General features: G+C 35.8%; 1 protein-coding gene across 3 annotated transcripts in view; it reads left to right on the forward strand.

The window, feature by feature from the left end:
• PLEKHM1 (pleckstrin homology and RUN domain containing M1) overlaps positions 1-20,400 on the forward strand; it is a 247,449-nt gene that overhangs the window by 187,720 nt on the left and 39,329 nt on the right. The gene's annotated exons all lie outside the window — the stretch shown is intronic.

The raw sequence follows: 20,400 nt of genomic DNA on the forward strand, positions 1-20,400 counted from the left end.
AAGTGATTAGATGTGTGTATACATCTATGAATCACTGAGTGGATTTTTAGATACTTGTATTGCTGTGATAATGGATTTAAATATGATACTCTGTATTTTACAAACAGTGATGAAAAATTGTAATAGTGTATGAAAAGGTGTATGTGATTGTCACGTGGATGATGTCATCAGTGATGTCATTTGAGATGTCATCAGTGATGTCGCTGACCATGTCATGAATGATCTAATATGTGACATCATCAGCAGTGGATTGCGGGTGCGCAAAATATAGTTAGTACAACTAACTATATAGGAGCAATTTCATTGGTTTTGTATGAGTAAAATGTCCAGCTAACTATAAAACCACTAAAACTTATAGTTTTTTGAGTGAATTTCAAAGGTTTTTTAAAAACTAATTCCTAACTATATAACTCCTGAAACCTATGGTTTTTTCAGTGAATTTCAAAGGTTTTTTAAATGCTGATTCCTAACTATATAAGGCCTGAAACCTATGGTTTTTTCAGTGAATTTCAAAGGTTTTTTAAATGCTGATTCCTAACTATATAAGGCCTGAAACCTATGGTTTTTTCAGTGAATTTCAAAGGTTTTTTAAATGCTAATTCCTAACTATATAAGGCCTGAAACCTATGGTTTTTTCAGTGTTTTTCAAAAAAAAAATTGATTGGTTAACTGGCTTATTAAGTGCATCTTAGTGAATACATATATTAGCGAGTAATGTTTAAATATTTAAATATATGTATGAGTGATGTAATATGTGACGTCATCAGCAGTGCATTGCAGACGTGCAAGTTATAGTGAGTCCAACTAACTATAACGTGGGAATTTCAATGGTTTTATGCGAGTAAAATTTCCAGCTAACTATAACTGGTGTGAAACCTATGGTTTTTTCAGTGAATTTCAAAGGTTTTTTAAATGCTAATTCCTAACTATAACTGGTGTGTAACCTATGGTTTTTCAGTGAATATATATATATATATATATATATATATATATATATATATATATATATATATATATATATATATTCACTGAAAAAACCATAGGTTTGACACCAGTTATAGTTAGCTGGAAATTTTACTGATATAAAACCAATGAAATTCCACGTTATAGTTAGTTGGACTCACTATAACTTGCGCGTGTAATGCACTGCTGATGACGTCACATATTACATCACTCATGAAATCACTGATGACACCATCCAGTGAATGTGTGTCTTTCTGAAAAATAAATGTTATATATGTATATATTATTGAATATCTTAGTGAATACATATATTACTGAGTAATCCTTAAATTTTTAAATATATGTATTAGTGTTTCACTTTGTGTATAAGTGGCTCCATGGGTTGATGAGTAGATACATGTGTATGTATATAGGTTATTAGATGTTTTTCTTAGTATCAGTATGAGTGTTTGCATGGTTTGGTGGGGGTATTACTTAGTACATAGATGCAAGAATGACTGAGTCTCTGTTTGTATGTGTTTTGAAGACAGCATATGTGCAGGACTGTATGAGTGGATGAGTGTGTATATGTCTGTGTTAGTGAGTGAATGACTCTCTTATTAGTGTCTTTATCAGTAACTACATATGTTTTAATGTAGTATATGTGAATATTGATGTATATAAGTGAGTATATGTGAGAGTGAGGTATTGTAAGAGTTCCTGTTTAAATTAGTATGTGTTTCTATAAGTGATTTTTTAAGAGAGTAAGTATGTGTAAGTTTCCTTAGAAGTAAAGTGGTAGTGTGTGTATAGCTGTTTATGCAAATAAATGGATGTTCAATAGTTTATTTGCATGTGTGAGTATGTGTGTGAATAACTTTTGGATGACTGTCGGTGTGTAACAGGATGTGTAGGTGTATCACTACATATGATTAGTGAATATATGTATGAGTGACTATATAGAACTGTTGGTGAATTAGTGCATGTGTATATAGATGGTGGAATTATTGAATTGGTTGTTGTAACTGGTATGGGTATCTCCATTTTTTTGAAAACTTTAGTTTCTATTATTGAATATGCGTTTCAAGGGTTAGATTACAGTTAAAGGAGGTCTGTCACTGTGTCACAAGGATGGTGTCATCAGTGATGTCATGAGTGATGTAATATGTGACGTCATCAGCAGTGCATTACACGCGCAAGTTATAGTGAGTCCAACTAACTATACGTGGAATTTCATTGGTTTTATATCAGTAAAATTTCCAGCTAACTATAACTGGTGTCAAACCTATGGTTTTTTCAATGAATTTCATAGGTTTTGTAAATGCTACTTCCTAACTATAACGTGTGTAAAACCTATGGTTTTTTTCAGTGAATTTCATTGGTTTTTAAAATGCTAATTCAGAAATATCATGTGTATACAACCTATACTTTTGTCAATAAAGTTTTGGCAATATTTTTTTCGGAAACAAGCCGTTTTCTTCACTGTTCAAGTTGCATAGAGACTCCTTGTAAAGCGATACAGAATTAGAAAGTCTGTACCTTGCCTTTTTTTCAACGCATTAAAATTTGTCTGTAAATAAAAATAGCCTTTCTAAACTTTCGTGCACGACCCTGTGTGCGCACTCTCTGCAACAGTTCTCAATAAAATGGATAGCGCATTTCCAGGCTTTCGTGCGCGACCGTGTGCGCGCACCCACCTACATATTTCGTGAAAACTTTGCAATCTGAACTTATTGAATTTCTTCATAGACCCATCAAAGAACTTATACTACGTCAAAGACACTAAACCTAGGCTTCTTTTTTATTATTATGAAAATTTTCATTAAATGGAGCCGAATGTCTTTTTAAACTTTCGTGTGTGACCGAATGTACACACCTTGCTATTTTCAAAAAAATATATAAAAGGTTTTATACTTTAACAATTGTATGCTTGAATCGAGCTCAAAAGATATATTAAATCCGGATATGTTTGAATTTACTTCTTTTCACGTTTTGAAACTTCGCTGAATTAGACCGCTACTTCCAAATGACGTACGTGACTAGATACTATCACCGCGTACACGTCCTGAGACGCGCATGTGAAGTCATGTGACTTGAAAACAACACTTCCAATTGGTTCTTAGTAGTTTCTATTCTGCAATTTACACGGAGGACTCCACCCACTTCCCTCACTATCTTTTGTACTCTCAAAAGAGAACAACGTTCAACACCCTTCGGAAGACTTTGCTGAAATGGCTGCCGCCCCGCATTCATCTTCCGAATCTGAAGGAAATGAGCGACTACCTTTAAAAAGAAAAAAGGAATCTTTTATTTGGGAATTTTTCACTTATCCTGAAGAACAAAAGAAAGTAAATGCGCCAAAAGTTACCTGCACGATATGCAATTCGGTTCTCTCAAGAGGAAATCCAAGAAAAAAATATTCGTTTTCCATACATACCATGATGCGGCATGTCAAACAAGTGCACCCTGTGGAATTTGCAAAGGCATCGACAAGAGCCCTGGCCACGCTATTACCATCAGAGGTGGCCAGCACATCTTCTGGTGGACGACCTGTATCTCCATCGAGTGCTGTGATGGACTTGAGACCATATCTTGCAAAGGTGCACATGAAATGCAACGAGTGTGGAGAAATTCTTCTGTACGGAGAGCAGAGCCTCATTCTTACTAAACTAAAAATTGAGAGTCATAAATGCCCCGAGAAAAGATAAATTTCTTCATTTCATTTTGATCCTGTGTCACACTTGAAAATGTTGTTGCAAGTTTAAAAAATAAAAAAAAACATAACAGTTGTTTTAAAAAAAATAAAAAAATAAAAAGTTCTTTTCAGAACTAACTCATTGTACCAAAAACAGCTCCAGGAGCATATTATAAAGGGCGTTTATCTCCCCTTTTTTGGCTTTCGATCGTGCGCGACCGGGTGCGCGCACCCGCCTATATATTTCGGGAAAACTTCGCGATTGCAACTTATTAAATTTCTTCATAGACCCATCATAGAACTTATACTACTCAGAAGATATATTAAATCCGGATATGTTTCGATTTACTCCTTTTCACGTTTTGAAACTTCGCTGAATTAGACCGCTACTTCCAAATGGCGTACGTGACTAGATACTATCACCGCGTACACGTCCTGAGACGCGCATGTGAAGTCATGTGACTTGAAAACAACACTTCCAATTGGTTCTTAGTAGTTTCTATTCTGCAATTTACACGGAGGACTCCACCCACTTCTCTCACATCTCTACCGTGTTATCTGCAACTGTGAACATCAAAAGGAGCTGCGCTACGCCCCTGTAAGAGGCCTCACTCCCACTGCTGCAACGGCTTAGCCGTCCTCCAGATGCACAAGAACAGCCCCTCCGATCCATTGAAGTTCTATGTCGGTCTCAATACCACTTACGAAATGAAAATAAGCACTGAAGAATATTTATGCTGTAGCAGGAGGACTACTACATGCTTGCAGAATGCATTCTATTACCTATAAAAAAGTGAAACACCCACGCTTCAATCATATAGAATACTTCCTCTAAAGAAACCTATGAATAACTTTCGAACATCAGGTTAACCTTTTTTTACTCTCTCATCATTGTTAAAGATAAGTATTTACAATGCTATATTAAACAATGCCATGGTGTTTCCTTTTTAATTTTAAAAATCTTGCAATATTACATACCTACATAGAATAACAGAAAAAACATAACTACAAAAGCCAAACCGTCTACTAAACGCGGATTTGTAACCTATGGGGCAGATTTATGTTAACTACTTCATACCCAGATATGCACCAGTTAATGTGCACCACAGTATGCTAGTGCTCCGTTACCCATGGTGTGCCACATTTGAAATGTGGCGCACCATGGTACAAAAACACCATACATGCGTAACACATCTGTGCTGAAAAAGTAATACATTACTAGAGTTGCATCGCAAGTGTGATGCAGCTCCAGCAAGGCTCACCAATGCACTATATTCACAATACTGCGTCAATACCTACGCCTGCTTCAAGCACATGCCCAGTTTTGAAACAGCATTGGTCTGAAAGTCACTGAGTGAAATATCAAGCATTACAGTCAGCCACTTTCAAGACGCATTCCTTTAGAGGAACACTTCCTTATGGTGCAGGCCTTTAGAATGTGACATATCTCCTAGATCCATAACGTTGTAAATATGGTACTTTATTTCCACTGTCATTGTATTAAATAAACTGACGAAATTGTGGCGCAAAGAGACGCAACGTCAACATAAAGCTGCCACAATGTGTTTTAAAGTGCCCTTTAAATTACAACCAACACTCTCTTTGAAGAGACCCCTCAGGTTTTTTTAACACCTGTTAAGTCCTTCCATGCTCATGACAGAGCCGCTCCATCACGAGCATTGCTTCAGCTGTCCTCAGGATAGACCAGTTTTGTCATGGGCTTGCCGCTGTGCTTGCACAACACTAATATTGCGCCTCCATGACACGTTCTATTGACTAAGCAGAGCCATGACAGAACCACTGTATCATGAACAAATCTCAACCGTGGCTCATGAAGGAGTAGCTCTATCATGAGCATAGAAGTACCACTCAGCCCCCCGGCCCCCTAATGCTGTGGCAGAATTGCCACTGCAGCAAATAACTTAAACTCCTGGAAAGAACAACATGTAACATTTAATATCATTTCCCACCAATGTTTTCATATATCAGTGTTGTTGAACTCACTCAGTGAAATGTCGCTCATTTCATTAAATCACTTTTAAAGCATGCCTTATAACAATGCACCCAATCCTATGTGGAAGTGCTTATATTAAACATGACATTGCTTTAAACAGGATAGACAAAGAAATGACACAGTGATGTAAAAGTTTCTTTATTTTTTATACTTACCTAAAAAATAATAAAAAAGTAAAATAAATTTCTTTTAAAAACGTAGTACCTGTGGAACAAAAGTAAAAATAAGATTATAATGTACATTTCATAAAATTAAAAAAAGTAGGAGTCAATAAGAGAGAGGCAGAGAAAACTCTCGGATGTTATTAGTTGTACTTACCTTATAAATATAATATCTGTGGAAGACAGTAAAAAAATGTTTTAATACATATTTCTAAATTCAATATAACAAAATAACTCAAACAACATATTAAATGGTTTATTTTTGCTGTCCTCAGAATACATTGATTTTCACTATAAACAGTGATTTCAATATTAATCATCATATAACAGCGGGGAAAAAAAACCACAATCAAAATTATTGTGTTTAAAAAAAACCATCCAAAATCTCCATACATATTATAAATACCTGAAAAAAACATATCTTAAATGTTTTTCTCAAATTCGCAATTTCTTGAGTAAGCACACTACATCTTCCACAGTTACAAACTAATTAAACTATACGACCTATTTTTTAAATATATCTCAAAAAAACACCGTGCAAGTATCTCCTATAAAAATCTATCTTAAGTATACATTTTCTTCTCTCATACCTTTCCGCATGGCCAAATTGTATAAGTTAACTCATTACCTTTTAAATACCTCTCCCAAAAACTTGCGTCCATATATGTTCTAAAATAATTATCTAAAGTACTCATTTTCTTCTCTCATATTTTTCCACATGGCCAAATACTATGAGTTAAGTAGTTTTTTTCTGAAATTTCTTAATCTTAATCTTATCTTTTCTTTTGTGAACCTTTACAGTAAAAATGTGTAACATGTTATATACCATCAAACATTAACTACATTTCTACCTGATGTTATCACTATACCAAACACAAATTTCATTTATAGATTTGTAGACCCTCAGTCACATGATATTTGTAAACAAGAAAGTTTCATATCTTTACAGTATTAATCTTCCTACAGCAAGTGATTCTACTGAAATTTGGGTTCCAAAAATAGCAGATAGGAGTTAGTTAAGGCAAAAGGCAAACGTTTCTTAAAAGTCAATTGGGTATCATTGCAAAGCGTCCAGCCACTTCCACACTTCAAATAAGCTGTATAATGTCCTGATGATGTGGAAGGCCCTTCATGAAAAATAATGGCTACAGTTACAAATGTTCTTCTAGAAATAGATACTTGAGTAGCCACAAAATTTTTAATTAAAGTTGACAATTTACTACCATCAGCTCTGCATCGTTGAAACATTAATATTACATATTGTCCATATCTATGGATAAATAAAGTTGATAACATTTCAGACTTACATTGAGAACAGACCATGTTCTGATGCGCATCTTTAACTAGTTTATTAAAAGACACTTCTTTACACTCAGGTAATGTTAAATATATAAATCTTTCACTGTGTATATCAGTACTACTTGAAAATGAGCAATTATCACACTTATGTTCCCATTTATAAGAAAGGCCAAAAAGATTATCAATATCTACACTTTCATCTTCCAAAACTGTAAACATATACATAATAAATTCCTGACAATCTTGCTGAATATTCTGTGAAAATTGATTTACTCCTGCACATATATCTAAAACATTCCTTAGTTCTGAAACACTTCCTACTTCACTTTCACCACTACTGCATTTTTCAAATATAGAATTTAAGGAATAGCAAAATGTTTCCTCCTGATTTTCTACAATCTGTTCCCTTACATTTTTTAGAAAAAAAACATTAACTACTACATTTGCATAACAGTTGACACCAGACCTGTTTTCAAACTTAAATCCAACAATCTCTTCAATACTAACCGTTTTCTTATGCCTACCAACAACAGCTACATCTTTTTTTCGTCGTTTCTCAACTACTTCAGCACATTTATCATCATTTTTCCTTTTCTGACCAACCATACGCCTTTCAATTAAAGGATATTGAGGTAAACTTGGAGCATATTCTCTTCTTAACCTATTATACTCCTTCACACAATTTAAATCTGCACTAATCTTTGTCTCATCATAATCAATTAAATAAAGTCCACATAAAGTTCTAACTCGTGATAAAGCAACATATGCCATACCCTCTTTGAATACAGTGCTTCCAATATTTACCAAAGCACAATCTACACTTAAACCTTGAGATTTATGAATAGTCAATGCATATGCCAAACAAATTGGAAATTGCTTCCGACGGACATATAAGTCTTTCACAAGCAAAAAACGTTTTGAACAGCGACTAATTTGCTGAACTTCCTCAATTCCATCAAATTGTATTCTTAAAAATTCAATCTCATCTCTATTTGTATATTTAACAAAACCAACAACATTACCCATTGCTCCATTTACCAATCCTCTTTCTACATGTAAATTTCTCCTTAAAATTATCCGACAATTTAAACATACATACAGATTTTTCTCTAAACCAGCAGTTTTAGATATACTTTTTTGAAGAGAATCCAATTTTAACTTCAACTTTTGAGACAAAACAATAGTACTACCTTCATGCTCTATTCTATCTTTAGCTTCCAGTTTCCTAATTTCTTGATTTTCTAAATTCAACATTTTCTCATTAAAAACTGAACATTCTTTCACAGTTGGCATCAAGCATATCACTGATTTATCTGCTACCTCTATACTATATATTTTCTCAGGTACATTATCTTCATTAGGAAACAGCTTGGAAAGTAATCGTGTTCGTAGAGTGTGTTTCGCATCTTCAGTTAGTTTTCCAATCCTGATATCTTGAAGAATATTTCCATATTTAGTATCCTTTGCATGTCGCATATTTTGAATCAGTTCAGTATATTTGAAATGTGACCATATATTAACATTTCCAATACTGCCCAGGCACTTTCTAGTCTCTTCATGCGTAACAGTTTCAAATACAGGTTGTCCTTTCACTGGAGTTAGTTGGAGTAGATCTCCAAAAACTATGACATGTTTACCTCCAAATAACACATCATACTCTGTCTTAAGTATCTGTTGCATTCTTAAATGCACAAAAGCAAGCATTAAATTAGATACCATGCTTACTTCATCAATAATAAGAAGTTTCATTTTTTTAAGCACTCTAGAAACTTCAAAACAAGCTTCTCCAGATAGCTTGTGATATTGTAATTTATTTTCATGTTCAACTGGCAGCATCAGTAAACGATGTAAAGTAATACCTTTAATATTATGTGCTGCCAATCCAGTTGGAGCAGTAACAACACACGACAGTGTTGACTGAGTTCTCTGCTGTAAATATGTAGTAATTCCGTTAATTAGGAAACTTTTACCAGTTCCAGCTTCTCCACTTACATATAATCGAATAGGTTCAAATGACATACATGAGCAATCTTTTCTCTCATGACGAAAGCCATGCTCAATGTGCTCTGTCACTTCATCATATATCTGTCTTTGCTCAATATTAAATTGCTTCTTTAATTCGTCTAAGTTGATTACTTCCTCTTGACCTTGCTGCATTGCTCTTTCCACCTCATCCATGGCGGTGGCTGCTTCATTTTGGATAATTGGTTGTCCCAGTGGATCTTGACTTAATGAAGCCGAACTTTGACTATCTTGTGAACTATCTCTAGCAATCTCTGCTGCAATTGTCGCTTCTTGCTCTATTTCATCATTCAACATTTGCAGATAATTACTAAAAACAGGACATTCAATACTACTTTTAGATGCGTTGAATGAATCTTCATAACTATCAAAGTTCCCAAGTAGTTCCTCTTCTCTACGCCATGGTTTAAAGAGTTGCAAAAGAGCAAAATAGTAAAATTCTCTTTTGTCAGGTGTTTCGCAACCCAGTTTCCGATGATTAATCAAGTGTCCTTTTCTTTGCTTCACCAGACATCCTTCTTCTCCCATTACAGCATATACACCTTTATCAATGTTCTCTGTAACATTCCTTTTAAAAGTGTAGTTTTGAAGTATTTCATACAGACAAATGTTTTCTAGAAGAGTACTTCTATTTGGATAGTATGTATCCAACATATTTGTTTTCAAAATGTCTGTACTGTTTGGTTCTTTCTGGGCTAAATATTCAATTTCTTGCACAGGTTTTAGAACACGGTTTCGTGTTTCTGCAAGACCCAAACTCACCCAGAGAATAGTCCTTGATTTAGCATAAAGACTTGCTGATGACAATCGGTCACAGCATTCATATGCTCCAATTTCTCGATGAGACAACCTCTTCAAACTGTACGTATACAATTTCCTGCTTAGGCTCTTTTCATGAGAAATGTCTTCCCACATCTCCTTCAGTTCCGTCTTTTCAGATTTTGTGATGTAAGACGTTACATATCGAGCCACAGCAATAGAGTTGTCTGCAACATATTGTATGTCCATGTTAGCATTCCACATGGACAAAATGACTGGGTTATAGTCATTTATATATTTGGATTCTTCACCTCTTCTTAAATTGTACGTATTTTTAGGTGACCTTCTTCTGATGTTATGTCGCAAAGATGACATCAAATTGTTGACTCTTCCTTTTGAAAGTACCGGTCGTGCAAATCCAAAACGACATTTGGTGTAGAATTTACTCTTTGATTTGAACTTTCGCCGACAATATCTTCCACAACGATGATTTTGAAAACTTAACACTTTTCCTCTTAAATCCTTCACAAGTGACATACTGTTCAATAAAAGAGAGTACAGTCTCATCCGAGTCTCTTCCAAATTTAGGAGCATCCTTGATCCATAACAGCATATGAATATGAGGAGCACCTCTTGCTTGGTATTCTTTTCTCCAAAAGAAATCCAGTACTTCACCAAGAGGCGGATTTTTCTTGTTTGTAAGAAAAGACATCATAGCTTCAAATCTATGATTAAAATATCTGCAAACATTAACCGGATCTAATGAACACAGTTCTCCGGGTGTCTTGTAGTTTATATTTTCTATGTTTGCATTCGCCTCCTGAAGAAATTCAAGTAAATCTTCCCAAGCATACTCTGCACAGCTTAGAGTTAAAAACCATGTTGGTGCTCCTAAGTTTCTAAGCATGCACTTCAAATCTCCATGACGACGGTACCAATACTCATTAGTACCACGCTGACAAGCCATTAAATTAATTAGGTGTGAATCCAAAACACTATCTTTCTGTTGCACTTTATCCATAAATTCCTTTGCTGAAATATTATGCAGATGAACTCCACTTTTTAAGATATGATTTACTGCATAAGAGAGACCAGATAAGTCACACTCAAACAGAAGATGAAACAAATATGGAATGCATTGGCGAAACCTCGGATCTTCTGCATATAATCTTGTTGTCCGGTATTCAGATGCAGGAATCTGCATAGGACGATCATCATATCGTGTACCTTCACCTGTAGGGAATAACTGTGGGAAACAACGACCTTCCAAACTTTCTTCCCACACACTAATAGGATTTCCTTTCGCCTTTTTCATCTGAAATAATTCAATAGCATTCCCTATTGCTTCTTTGGAATGCAGTGGATGAACACTGTAATGTTCATAAATGTCTTCACTTCTGGATAGATCAACTTTTTCAATTTGTCCAATAGACAAATCACTCTCCTCTTCTTCACTTACATCTTCTTCTTCTACGTATACATCTTTATAGTACTTATTGTTTTGAACTAAATACAACGTTGCCTTTTTGACTTTTCTAACATCCACTAAATCTTGCCAGATTTTCTTACTCTTTGTAGGTACACCATTAACTAAAATAACTACAGGTTCCTCTTCTACATTTTCAACACCAATTGTTTCCATATTTTTTTTTTAAATCAAGTGGCAAATATACAACTCTACCCTTTAATCCTCTTTGTAAATCTGAAGGATTTAATTTACCAGTCTTAGGCTCCATACGAACAATAGACTGAAAAGGATGTACACATTGGATCAGAATAGTCTCATAAGTATTTAAATTCATCAATTCTGATGGAATATTTATCAACTCTAGATTATTATGAACAGCTCTAGCAGGCATTTTATTTTCATTTAATTTATTATAACAATATTTACAAATACGTTGCTCAAAACCCAAATCAAAATAGTTTTCCACCAACAAATAAGTTGCAAAATCTTTCCATTGAACATTACTTTCATCTTCACTTTTTAAATATAAATCAACTAACCTAGTTTGACTTTTGTAATGAATGCGTCGACAACAGACACAAGAAAAATTTGGTTTCTCACCTGCAATTACCTTAAACTTTATTATTTCCTTTTCAAAATTTTCAATATTAACATGTCCAACATTTTCTAACACATTTCCTTCTATAATTATATCAGTCTCTGCATTATCTTCCTCTGGACCAAAATAACTTACCTCAATTTCTGCACAAATCTTCTTAACATCTAATTCACATCCATGCAAAAGAGCACTATTTAACTGTTTAAGTTTAAGTGCTGGACTTTTTGCATAATACAACTTTCTCACCAATTTTCTCATTTTAGTATGATGCACTGCTAACATCCTGAAGTGATGAAACACACTCTGGCATATTTTTTTAGAAAGACAAGCCAGAGAATGACCTTGCAGACCTATTTTTTCTCGCACTCTGCAATGATCTAATTCTTGCAACATAACAATTTTTTTTTTTTAGACTTTCTTTAGTGTACTTACGTAAGAAATTGTGAAAGAAATCAATTGAATCCTGTCGTACACTACAAATGCTACTACAATTCCAACTGTAAACAGGAACATTAGTACGTCCCCCTGAAGCTTCTCCAGCCATCACCTCTTCTGCATTTCTAACCACAATTTTCTCTTTCTCAATTACACATCCCTCCTTCACCTCGTATCCTCGACCACTGGTGTCAACTGCATGCAACAAATCGTTACTTTGAAAGTAACTCTCTTCATTAAAAAATGGTTCAGACGTTGAAGTATGCATCCACTTCCCAGAAAACACTTTACAAAAATTACTCCTATTTATGTGTCTCTTCCATTTACTTTTAGCTTTTAAAACTCGTATTGCCTTATTTAGCGTATTTATTCTATTAAGTACTAAAATAAATAATTTTCTTTTTGTCTCAAACGCGCGCTCAACAATACCCTCTATATATTGTTTCTTCTTAAGAAAAGCAGATCTTCTTTTAGAAACTTTCTCCTTTTGTAATAAATTCGAAACTACTCTGTTGTAAAACATACGCTTCCTGATTTGGCTAAATTGATTCATCCGAGTTTTACTGTACAGATTTTCCTGATTCCAGAAACATTTTTATCTTTGGTTCCATGTCTCCTTCTCGATACTGTTATACTTTTTTTCTTGTGCACTTCAATACTAACATTTTTCCTTCCACATATTGCTCTCAAAAACTTTTTGGTTTGCTTACCAGGAGCACTCTTCTTTTTATCCGTCCTATGTTCTTTTGATACTTCTTCAATTCCTTTCTTCTTCAAATTGTAAGTCCGTTTATAGAGCTTTCTTTTTTCAGTTCTGGTCGGCATCTTAATTTAAGATTTTGATGAAATTCTCAATCTGTAAAACACAAACATAACAAATATTATAGTTGACTACTAGCATATAACGTACAAATTTAAACCACAGATTCATTTTCTAAGTAGAATAAAGAAAATAACAGAAAGTCTCTGAACAGAGTAGGAAATCCTGTAGTAAATGTTGGTTCTTAATTTTATCACACTCCATATCTGTTTTAACATTATAGACAGTTTTTAATTCAAATTTTTAAAGCATACAAACAGTACACTTTTTTCAAGAACTATGGGTCATCGTAGATGTTTTAACCTTTTTTACTACAATCTCTTTTACACTTCATGAGAACATGTCTTATCACTCTCATAAAGCACATCATCGATGAATAGGACAAGAAAACTGTCTTCAAGAATGCTTTACTATCCAAAAATTTTTTATTCATTGAAAAGTTCATAATCTAGTAGAACTTCCAGCATTATATCATCAGTAACATCTTCAAGTCCAAAGTCCTCATCTCCTTCTACCATCTCTAAGTAAGCTGAGTCTAAAGACATGTCCATAAAATCATTATTTTCATCAATTTCCTCTTCAAAGACTGCATCTAAAATTTCCTCCATCACTTCGTTAATGATTTCAAAATGAATTTGTTTCTCTTCTGAGGAATTCTCCATAACTAGACTCAGTTTATTCTTCTGTATCCTTTTAAAAAAATATAGAGACTAAATTATATCTTTTTTCATAAATGTGTAACTTAAAAGTACTTTTACTAATTTTTAAACTACATATTTTTTTATAATTTCTAACTTATTAACTCTATATATGTTAAGATACCACGTTCCTCTTGTGTTGAAAAGAAATTGGCAATATAACCCTAAACATTAACACTAATCTTTTTTTTCCATTAAATAATTACTGTTGTTAAAAGACATTTTACTGTAAAATTTATTTTTAGGTTTTCTAGATATCACAAATGTTTATAATCTGTAGACTTAATTTTTACAGATCAATTTTTTCAGTTCACCAGTACAAAGAGCTATGTAAACTATATGCACTCTGAAGAGAAGGTTCACACTATACAAACCATAGCATTCACTTAACAGATTACTACTTCCCACAGAGACAGTTACTTTTATGTTTCAACAGCATACTCACCATGTAAAAGTCATAGCATATACAAAATGTCATACTAAGTATGAAGAACAACCTCATAATAAACCTCTGCATGAATATGTAAAACAATGCCTATACATAGTATAATCACAGATATGCAGGAAAGATACCCATCTCACCTAGAACCATATCATAATACCTCTCTGTAAATAAAGGAGAAACACTGCCAAACATAATGCAACAAGATTTCAAAAATCATGAGCACTTCACAAGATTTAAGTAATGGAAACATGAAAGAATTATAACCCAATGATCCGTAAATCTGAACTCCATCAAAAACAACACATGCACCAAGCCCATTAAAAGATAATTTCAACTGTCAGTGGAGAATTTCCCAAAATACATATCTAGTATAAACAGATACAACCCATGTGAATAATTCAAGATAAAATCATATTTCAAAATCAAATTTTACAAACATTTAAAAAAATCTTCTTCATTATTTTCATATGCACCCAAAAAAATTGCCTATGCAAAAATACCAACTCACCTGAAAAAAAAGAATATAATTCCTCAAACTGTATAATTCAGAAGGCAGGTTGTTGCTTTTCAGCACCAAACACTGTAAAAAAGAAAATAATAAAATTTAATTAACTTATTACAGACTTATTTCTTACACAACATAGAGCCATTATAGCAAAGAACAAGCATAACAGATACATTCCCCAAGATTCTCTATCATTACAATAAGATACAAAATGTCTCATTTATGAAACCATTGTGCCACAGATATATCACTTTTTCCCATGTTAAAACTCATGCACCAGCAACACAAGGCCTTCATAACTAAAAGCCCATGTGACGGAGAACAAGTGCATAGACAGAAAATACAGGGCCAACCATGGGCATATGCAAGCAGTACACCTGCACAGGACCACCAAACCCCAGGAGCCACCATATTAATATATATTCTTAATATAATAATCCTCTAAGAATGCATACATATTTGCGTAACGGACCATGGCAGGAATTTGGCGTGCTCTGCCTCTGTTCCACTTCCAAACACCTTGATCCACCCCCCCCCCCTCTTCAGTGGGCTGCACGCTCCACCCCGCCCAAATCCCCTGTTACTGAGCCCCCTACCTACGGTAAATTTTTCTCTCTAACCAACCAATAGCGATAATTATCGCTATTGCTTGGTAATATGCCCCCAAATGTGTACAACTCGACAGGCTATACGTTCCATACGTTGACTCGATAAGAGAGATGTTTTTGTACGACTTGAGTTATGATCGAACGACCGACGGAATGAGGAAAGAGGGGGTCTGAACATGGTGCCTCTTTGTTTACGACGAACAAGCATAGATATAACACTCCCTTACTTAGAAACGACTCACTCTCTGAACCCAACACTGATTTGCGAACGATCCAAACATTACATACATGCACCTCTCGCCATTTTGTCGGTTTTGGCGCGTTTTTTTTCCCTTACACAATAGCATAACAGAAACGTGATAGTGCTTCGCATGCAGAGAGCTCATTGATAAAGACATAGGGGCAGATTTATGAAGACCTTGCGCCGCTGGTGCGTCACTTTTTCCCATGTTAAAAATGACGCACCGGCGGCGCAAGGCCTTCATAAATCTGCCCCATATTGTCTAACCACTAGCACCGTCGCAGTTCCGCTTCACTCAGTGTTAATCACTGCTCCCACGCTTCTACAGACCAGACGCTATGTCGTATTTCACTCTTTATCACGCTTTAATCTCCACAATAACAAACACTTCTCCGCCAGCCACCAGACAACACAGTGCAGATGCAGAGGCACTAAGTAGTGAAATACAACATACCCTCTGCTCTATGGAAGCAACCGAGCGGTAATTCTGAAAGAAAACATTCACTAGCGCTTCAAAAAAGCATTTCAATTATATAAATAGTTTTTTGAAAACGTTCCAACTACTTTGATGCGACTATCTGTGTGTGCCTCCACAACAACACCTGCCCCTGAGCAGTTCTTAGCCATGTTATCCAATGGGAGGTGGATAAAATGGCTAAGAGCATTAGCTCGGTAATGCATGAATATTGTTGACTTTTCAGCGATATTCATGCATTGCGGCCGTTTTTTATCGCATTTGTGATAAACATTGGTAATAGCAAGGCTTATCTGCGATAAAAATCGCCGCAGCTCTGCGGTAAATTTTTCTCTCTAACCAAGCAATAGCGATAATTATCGCTATTGCTTGGTAATATGCCCCCAAATGTGTACAACTCGACAGGCTATACGTTCCACACGTTGACTCGATAAGAGAGATGTTTTTGTACAACTTGAGTGATGATCGAACGACCGATGGAATGGGGAAAGAGGGAGTCTGAACATGGCGCCTCTTTGTTTACGACGAACAAGCATAGATATAACACTCCCTTACTTAGAAACGACTCACTCTCTGAACCCAACACTGATTTGCGAACGATCCAACACATTACATACATGCACCTCTCGCCATTTTGTCGGTTTTGGCGCGCTTTTTTTCCCTTACACAATAGCATAACAGAAACGTGATAGTGCTTCGCATGCAGAGAGCTCATAGATAAAGACATAGGGGCAGATTTATGAAGGCCTTGCGCCGCCGTTGCGTCACTTTTTCCCATGTTAAAAATGACGCACCGGCGGCGCAAGGCCTTCATAAATCTGCCCCATATTGTCTAACCACTAGCACCGTCGCAGTTCCGCTTCACTCAGTGTTAATCACTGCTCCCACGCTTCTACAGACCAGACGCAATGTCGTATTTCACTCTTTATCACGCTTTAATCTCCACAATAACAAACACTTCTCCGCCAGCCACCAGACAACACAGTGCAGATGCAGAGGCACTAAGTAGTGAAATACAACATACCCTCTGCTCTATGGAAGCAACCGAGCGGTAATTCTGAAAGAAAACATTCACTACCGTTTCAAAAAAGCATTTCAATTATATAAATAGTTTTTTGAAAACGTTCCAACTACTTTGATGCGACTATCTGTGTGTGCCTCCACAGCAAAGTTCCTCAACCCGGACTGAAGGCAGACACAGACAGACACACAAACAATAAGATAACACAGGGCAACGGAGACGGAAAACAGAAGGCAGATGAAAATGCAGTCAAACAGCAGGAGTGACAGAGATATTTTTATATTCAGTTTGATACCTCAAATTACGAACACATTTACTGCACAAATCTGTGTACAACCTCATGGTCAGAACTTTTCATTTTATTTTAATCGACCACCTCCCCCTCTCACCCCACCAGTACAAGCCGCGGCCGCAAACTACAATGTAATTTTGTCGTCTGTCAGAAAGTTTAAGAATTCATTAAGCATTACCACTTTTTCAAGACGGTATCACATGTAATATACCAACTTTTGATTTTATTTCACTCAACCACCTGCCCTTCTCAACCTACACCCACCAATGCAGGCCGCCTCCTGAAACCGCACTCTAATTTTCTCGTGTGACAGAAAGTTTAACATTTTTTCACGACGGTATCACGTGTAATTTACCATTTCTCTCTCTATCTGCATTATCTGTCTCTCTGCTAATATCATTTTTTCACTTCATAAACAACTTCTCTCATTATATATAAAAGCTTCAAAATCACACAAATAATTACTCTTTATATTACACATATTTTATACTTCATATTTCACATTTAAATTAAAAATAGTTTTAGAAATACAACACATTATGACAGCCAAACATGAGTTTAGTTTCAAACTATGAGGAAAATCAATCCTTGTTTGTGAGTAAACCATATTTTACTGTACATGACAAAACAAACAGTTACAGACTTACCTTTACCAATGCTTTGTACGATGTACAACAGTGACAGTCACAAAATAGATATTCGTTTGACGAAAGTCTCAATTATGCTGCTATCACTGCAACCAAAATTCAATGGCACAGATATACAGTCAATACAGACTCTTATATGTCTCTTCAGCCAATCATATTTCCTCCCGCAAAATTTTGTATTCAAATTTACATTTCAGTTGGTTGTCCCTCACAATATTTTCAATGTCACATAAAAGTCACCCATGACCCACTGCCATCTCTGCCTGTTTCCATGGTAACACCTCATTCTGCACCTGGCTGAAGGCACAGGTCAAAAGTTCATATCTCAACGTTCTACAGCAAACTAACAACACTGTTTTCCCTCCAAAAACACCTGCCTATCCACAGCTGTTACATGTCATGTCAAACAGAATCTTCCTCTGCAACATCAGACTCTGCATCGGTACTTACTTAAGTAAGTAAGTAAATCGATTATTGTGATGATTATTTAAAATCTTACAATATTACACATCTCAGACAGTACTTACTTATAAATGCAGAAACAACTCAATTAACACAAGGGCTCTTTTCAGAGCCACCTTATATCAAACCACTCAAACTTCTGTTTTATCTCCATTTTCACACTCTTGTAAATAGGTGTGCGCGTCCGAGTGCGTGCACCCCGCAACCTTATTTAAAAAAAAAATATATATATATATATATATATATATATATATATATATATATATATTTTCGCGTTTAAGGGCCTTACTGCACACCCTGAGAGAACCTACGCAGCGAAACAATCTCTACCTTCACCCCTTTCCATGTTCCAACGTTTTGAAACGAGAATATATTTACTCGTGCGCACCCCGCAACTTTTTAAAAAAATATATATATATATATATATTTTCGCCTTTAAGGGCCTTACTGCTGCACACCCTGACAGAACCTACGCAGCAAAACAATCTCTACCTTCTCCCCTTTCCATGTTCTAACGCTTTGAAACGAGAATATATTTACTCACACGCACCCCGCAACTTTTTTCGAAAAAAAAATATATATATATTTTCGCGTTTAAGGTCCTTACTGCACACCCTGAGAAAACCTACGCAGCAAAACAATCTCTACCTTCTCCCCTTTCCATGTTCCAACGCTTTGAAATGACAAGACTGATTTCCTTCGAATCGAACGTTAACAGACGTCACGCAGCAAAAAAAAAATTGCGCTCGCGCGCAGCCGCTTGAGTGCGCGCACCCGTGCGCGCTTATAGATATATAATTGACTTTAACTTTAATTTTCTCTGCAACTACTGAACGGATTTACACCATTCCACAAAAAGCGTAATCTGCGAGCCGGACTCTACAGTTTTGCCAAATTTCTTATAAATCCATTCAGCCGTTCGACCTGTAGCCGTGTCTAAACGTCCTATGGAAAATAGCATGGAGAAAACACGTTTTGGGACCCCCCTTTTATCTCAGCCCCCACTTCACCAATCCCCCCCAAATTTTCAGGGAAGGAGCGCAGCGGACCGAGCCATCTTCTTTGAGAAATTCGCAAAGATTCATCCACCAGGGCCAAAGTTAATCCAAATAGAAGGTTGACGATTTCCTATGGAAACTAGGTCCTAACTATAACTACCTTTTCAAATTAAATGTATTAAGTGTTACCACTTTATTCCAATCAAGATGACTTCAGGTGTGCCATACTTTTGTCATAAGTAAGACTGTTAGTGTTCTAGTTGTTCTTTAGAACACTCTGGGACATTCTGTCGTTGGGCTACATCTGGCTGATATTTGGGCTACATTTGTTTTTTTTTGTCTCTGGTGGCCTTCTTTGGGCTACATTGGGCTACATTTGGGCTCTAACATATATATAGCCCAATGTAGCCCAATATATATTTTTTCAAAGTTAATTTTCGTAAAAACCACTGGAGCACATATCTTGAGACATAGCAAAGGCACATCGGGCTACCAGTCCCTACAATTTTGCAAAGTTTGGTGGAAAACCATTCAGCCGTTCGGGCTAAAAGTGAGTACAACCGCCCTATGGAAATTAACATGGGGAAAACACGTTTTGGGACCCCCCTTTTATCTCGGCCCCCGCTTGACGAATCCCCCCCCCAAACGTTCAGGGAAGGAGCGGAGCGCCGCGAGGCAAAGTTAAGGAAAATTTCAGGAAGATTCCTCAACCGGCGCCAAAGTTATTCCCAATAGAATGTTGCGATTTCCCTATGGAAAACAATCCTAACTATATATACCTACTGGCTATCGCCA

This window comes from Lissotriton helveticus, chromosome 5_1, assembly GCF_964261635.1.
Source record: "Lissotriton helveticus chromosome 5_1, aLisHel1.1, whole genome shotgun sequence".
NCBI classification, from domain to species: domain Eukaryota; kingdom Metazoa; phylum Chordata; class Amphibia; order Caudata; family Salamandridae; genus Lissotriton; species Lissotriton helveticus.